We start from the raw sequence: 6367 nt of genomic DNA, 5'->3' as shown, positions 1-6367 counted from the left end.
AGCCTGGAGGCTTTCAGGGTAGATTCATCCACAGGCTAAAGCTTTAGACTCCTGTGCCTGTGGAGAAGGCATCATCAGCTGACCAGAATGGAGGAAGAGACATGGAAATCTTAGAGCGTTTTAAAAATAAATGCTCTGGTCAGGCCTGCTGGCTCATGCCTGTAATCCCAGAACTTTGGGAGGCCAAGGCAGGTGACTTAACTTGGGGCCAGGAGCTTGAGACCAGCCTGGCCAACATGGTGAAACCCCATCTCTACCCAAAATACAAAAATTAGCCTGGCATGGTGGCGTGTGCCTACTCCGGAGGGTGAAGCAGGAGAATCGCTTGAACCTAGGAGGCGGAGATTGCAGTGAGCCGGGATTGCACCACTGCACTCCAGCCTGGACAACAGAGTGAGACCCTATCTCAAAAAATAAAAAAATAAAAATAAAAATAAACGTTCAATCCTTGCCCCTATTTTCAGCCCCATGTTGCATCCCACATTCTCAGAGCACCTGGTGCTTTGCATTCCTGAACTCTTCTTGGGTTCTGTGTTATGAATTTGATTCTTTCTTTTTGACATCCCCTCTGTAGTTATTGGGTATGCACCTTTCTTAGTTCTGCTGACGTCTCTATTCATTTTTCATGTTTTCCATTTTTAAGAGCATGGAAGCATATTAGAGAGAAAAGACAGCTTATAATTTCACTGACTAGATAATTCCCAATTGCATGCACTGGCCAGATGATTAAAAATAAATAAAGAAATAAAAAGTTGAAATGAAAAGTGAGAAGTATTCCTTTCCCTAGTCCCTCTCTCAAAAGGAAATCTTCGTGAACATTTCCTTGTTCAACATTTCCTTGTTCACAATTTCCTTGTTTAATTTCTTTTTTGTGTTTTTGAGACAGGATGTTTGCTCTGTCGTCTAGGCTGGAGCACAGTGGTGCTATCAAGGCTCACCATGGCCTCGACCTCCTGGGCTTAAGTAATCCTCTCACTTCAGCCTCCTGAGTAGCTGGGACAACAGGTGCATACCACCATGCCCAGCTAATTTTTGTATTTTTAGTAGAGACGGGTTTTCGCCATGTTGCCCTGGCTGATCTCAAACTCCTGGGCACAAGGGATCTGCCTGCCTGGTCTTACCAAAGTGCTCTGAATACAGGCGTGAGCCACTGTACCTGACCCTTGTTTAATTTCTTCTAGAAATTAAAAAAAAAAAAAACAACACCCTGTATCTATGTGTGTGTGTGCAGGTGCATGTACACAAAAAGGATAAAGCTATACAGCTATATAGATAAAATTGTTTTAAAATCAGAGTCTCACTTTGTCACCCAGGCTGAAGTGCAGTGGCACAGTTTCAGCTCACTACAGCCTCCACCTCCCAGGTTAAAGTGATCCTCCCGCCTTAGCCCCCCAAGTAGCTGACATTACAGGTGCACCACCATGCCCAGCTAATTTTTGTGTTTTTGTAGAGATGGGGCTTCCCTATGTTGCCCAGGTTGGTCTTGAACTCCTGAGCTCAAGTGATCTGCCCACTTTGGCCTCCCAAAATGCTAGGATTACAGGCGTGAGCCACAGCACCTGGCCTTAGGTAAGATTTTTAATAGTATTCCTAGAGCTATTTCACTATTGGCACATGCAGATTCATCTTGTTCTCTTATTGGCTGCATCATACCATATTGTAATGGACATGCTGGTTTTGAAACAATATCTTGAGAGCACTGGGAAAACTGCAATTTAAAAGATTCCCTTTAGCAAATTCTTCTTGTAGAACAAACAATTATTTAGGGATAATGAATACTTAATTAGTTTTTCAGGTTTGGACACTTGTATTTTAATACATCAAGCTTTCTTAAAGTGATCCCACCTGTAAATGACAGATGACTACATGTATAAGCACATGGGTGTTAGGTGAGATTCTCAGTGAGGACGTGAGAAGAACTTGGGAATCTTAGTTTCAAGAAACAGAAGCTGTACCTGAAGGGATATTCCAGCTAAAGGAAAATAAAAATTAATTTTAGGGATACTCTTTTTTTGCCCTAACAGCGGTTAGGTTTCAGGGAAAACCGGGACCAGGGACCCAGACACTACTGGTATTCTCTGATGTTGCTATAAGCATTCATGCAGGTTTTTGTGTGGACATACAGTTTTCAACATATTTGGGTAAAACACCTAGGAGCAGAACTGCAGGATCATATGGTAAAAAGTATGTTTAGTTTTGTAAACAACCACCAACTGTCTTCCAAAGCTAGTGCATTATTTCACTTTTAGCTCTGCTCCTGCCTGCATTTTGCTCCACTGGACTCTGCTCTTTCCCCCCCAGCAGGTAAGTTTCCTCCACTATTCTGACCCTTGGAGTAGACAACTTGGTTATGGACAGCTCCAGACCTGTACATCCTAGTTAGGCGCTCAAAACAGAGACTTGTGGCTGTTTCTCCGTTCTAGTTTTAAAATTTCTGGAGGAGAGGGAAGTCTGATTTTCCCTGGTGGGTCACGTTGTCACATCAGAACAAATGAAATGTATCTGGATGTATCCAGGGAGCGGTGTCATAGCTACTAACATGACAGAAGCTTTGATAGGTCTTTGGGTGGCAGGAATGGGTTGGGAGAGAGTGTTGCAATAAGAAGGGGAGTGTTAAGCACACTGTCACTCAGGAGTCTGTGGTTACAGAATCTTCTAATTCTTTGGTGGAAGCTTCCTGGGAGAAGTTTCAGTGGTGCTATCATTCAAAGAAAATTCAAGGCTAGGCACGGTGGCTCTCACCTGTAATCCCAGCACTTTGGGAGGCCAAGGTGGGTGGATTACCTGAGGTCAGGAGTTCAAGACCAGCCTGGCTCACTTCATGGCGAAACCCCGTCTCTACTAAAAATACAAAAATTAGCTGAGCATGGTGGCACACACCTGTAATCCCAGCTACTGGGGAGGCTGAGACAGGAGAATTGCTTGAGCTTGGGAGACAGAGGTTGCAGTCAGCCGAGATAGTGCCATTGCACTCCTGCCTGGCCAACTGAGACTGTCTCCAAAAAAAAAAAAAAAAAAAGAAAGAAAGAAAGAAAGAAAGAAAGAAAGAAAATTCAAGCCCTTTGTGAAGGTTTTCTAATGACCATGACAAGAGTTCCTTGGGTCACAGAGAAGAGAAGAGACCCTACCCAAATGAAGATGCCTTTACAAGTTTGGAGCACTCACCCCTCTCTCTAGGCTTCCAAAGCTATGTAATCCTTTCAAGCAAAATTGGAAAGCAGTTGGCTTGCAGGCGGTGGTGGCTTAGAGCTTCCTTTTAACCATTTATGGAGTAGGTCTTCATTTCTTGATGTAAATTCAAGCATCCCCCTGGTATCACATTCCATCTTCCTGAAGAACTTCTTTAACATTTCTTGTAATGCAGGTCTGATGAATTCTGTCACCTCGAGTTTGTCTGAAAAAGTATTTCACTTTCATTTGTGAAATATTTTCATTGGGTATAGTATTCTGAACTGATGCGTTTTTTCTTTTTAGCACTTGAAGTATGACCTTTTATTCTCTTCTAGCTTGCATAATTTCTGGTGAGAAGTGTGCTTTGTTCTTCTCAATGTAATATGTCTTTTCTCTGTCTGTTTTCAAGATATTCTCTTTGAGTTTTGGAAGTTTGAGTCTGATGTGTCTAGACATGTGTGGTGGTTTTAAAATATGTATGCATATTTTTAATGTATACTGCTATCTCTATATCCTTTAAAAGGTGAAGCTTAAAGGCTGGGTGTGGTGGCTCAACGCCTGTAATCCCAGCACTTTGGGAGGCTGAGGTGGGTGGAACACCTGAGATCAGGAGTTCGAAACCAGCCTGACTAACATGGAGAAACCCCATCTCTACTAAAAATACAAAATTAGCTGGGCATGGTGGTGCATGCCTGTAATCCCAGCTACTTGGGAGGCTGAGGCAGGAGAATCGCTTGAACCCAGGAGATGGAGGTTGCAGTGAGCCAAGACCACACCACTACACTCCAGCCTGGGCACAAGAGCAAAACTGCATCTAGAAAAAAACAAAAAAAAGTGAAGCTTAATTCTCCTTCCTTTGCATTTTTGGGACTTCTATTGTAATGAATACAGTATGGTGGGAACGGTGGTGGTCTGCTTCTGACGCTTAGGGCATGTAAGACATTGTGGCTTCTGCCTGCCTCTTCCTTAGATTGCTCTGGGGGTACAACTTGTCATGTTGTAAGGACTTTAAGCTTATATGTTTTAGTCATCAGGAGATTATACTTATTTTATGTAATTAATTGTCTAAGAAATGCTAAATGGATGAAGCGATACTGCAATGGGAAGAAACAAAGATAAAAACCCAAATCATGAGATTATTCCATGGAGTCTTACTGATTTGTTCTTCCCGCAAGCACTTGGTAAGCATCTATTGTGTGTCTGAGTATGTCCAGGTTTGCTACAGAAATCAGGTAGAGGAAGGAAGACCCTAAAACAGTTTTCAACTTTAACCTGTTAAAATATGAGCCATAACTTTTTGGATACAGCTCTATTTTCCCCCCTCCCACATTTTAAAAAGAAGCTCTGTCTATTAGAATGTGGTTCATTTAACTTTTAAAAATCGACAATTTTTTAGAGCAGTTTTAGATTCACAGCAAAATGGAGTGGAAAGTATACAGTGTTCCCATACTGCCCTCTCCTCCCCTAGTACCACCCACCCCCCAACAAAGCCTCCATTATCGACACTAGCATCAGATTGGAATATTTGGTACAACCAATGCACCAGTATTGACACATACATCATAATTGACCAAAGTCCATAATTTATGTTAAAGTTCACTGTATTTACATTCTGTAGGTTTTGACAAATGTATAACATATGCCCACACTTATAATATCATACAGAATAATTTCACTGCCCTAAAATCCTCTCTGCTCCACCTATTGATCTCTCTCCACTTAGGTCCCTAGAAATCACTTCTGTTTTTACTGTCTCTATAGTTCTGTCTTTTCCAGAATGTCATATAATTGGAATCATATAGTACATAGGCTTTTCAGAATGACTTCTTTCACTTAGTGATAAGAATGTAAAGTTTCTCTGTGTCTTTTTATGGCTTAATAGCTCATTTCTTTTTAGCATTAAATAATATTCCACTGTCTGGATGTACCAGAGTTTCTTAATCCACTTACCTATTGAAGGACATTTTAATTTCTTTCAAATTTTGACAATTATGAATAAAGCTGCTACAAACATTCATGTGTAGGTTTTTGGGTGCACAGAAGTTGTCAACATAGTTGGGTAAATACAAAGGAGCTCAGTTGTAGGATCATATGGTAAAACTATGTTTGGTTTTGTAAACAACTGCTGTCTTCCAAAGTGACTGTATCCTTTTGCATTCCCTCCAGCAATGAATGAGAGTTCCTGTTGCTCTACCTCCTTGTTAGTATTTGGTATTGTCAGAGTTTTGAATTTTAGCAATTCTAAAGTGTAGTGGTATCTCATTGTTTTAATTTGCAATTCCCTAATGACATAGGATGTGGAGGATCTTTCCATATGCTTATTTGTCATCTGTATATCTTCTTTTTTTTTTTTTTTTTTGAGACAGAGTCTCGCTCTGTCGCCCAGGCTGGAGTGCAGAGGCGCTATCTCTGCTTACTGCAAGCTCCCCCTCCTGGGTTCACACCATTCTCCTGCCTCAGCCTCCCCAGTAGCTGGGACTACAGGTGCCCACCGCCACGCCTGGCTAATTTTTTGTATTTTTTTTTTAGTGGAGATGGGGTTTCACCGTGTTAGCCAGGATGGTATCCATCTCCTGACCTCGTGATCCGCCTGTCTCGGCCTCCCAAAGTGCTGGGATTACAGGCTTGAGCCACCGCACCCGGCATCTGTATATCTTCTTTGGTGAGGTGTCTGTTCAGATCGTTTGCCCGTTGTTTAATTTGGTTGTTTTCTTATTGTTCAGTTGTAAGCATATATTTTGAATATTCCTGTATCACATATGTATTTTGTAAATATTTTCTCCCAGTCTGTGGCTTCTTTTCTCATTCTCTTGACATTTAACTTTGATATATTAATTTTATTTTTATTTTTAAAACTGAGGTATAATTTTTGAGATATAAAACACTGAGATAAAATTCACATAATAACATTCACTCTTTAGGCCAGGCACAGTGGCTCATGTCTGTAATCCTAGCACTTTTGGAGGCCGAGGTGGGTGGATCACTTGAAGTCAGGAGTTTGAGACCAGCCTGGCCAACATGGAGAAACCCTGTCTCTACTAAAAATACAAAAATTAGCCAGCTGTAGTGGTGGGCACCTGTATTCCCAGCTACTCGGGAAGCTGAGGCAGGTGAATTGCTTGAGCCCAGGAGACAGAGGTTACAGTGACCCAAGATCGCACCACTGCACTCCAGCCTAGGCAACAGAATGAGACTC

The sequence above is a fragment of the Papio anubis genome, chromosome 12 (genome assembly GCF_008728515.1).
Source record: "Papio anubis isolate 15944 chromosome 12, Panubis1.0, whole genome shotgun sequence".
In the NCBI taxonomy this organism is placed as follows: domain Eukaryota; kingdom Metazoa; phylum Chordata; class Mammalia; order Primates; family Cercopithecidae; genus Papio; species Papio anubis.
This window is presented reverse-complemented; position numbering follows the sequence as displayed.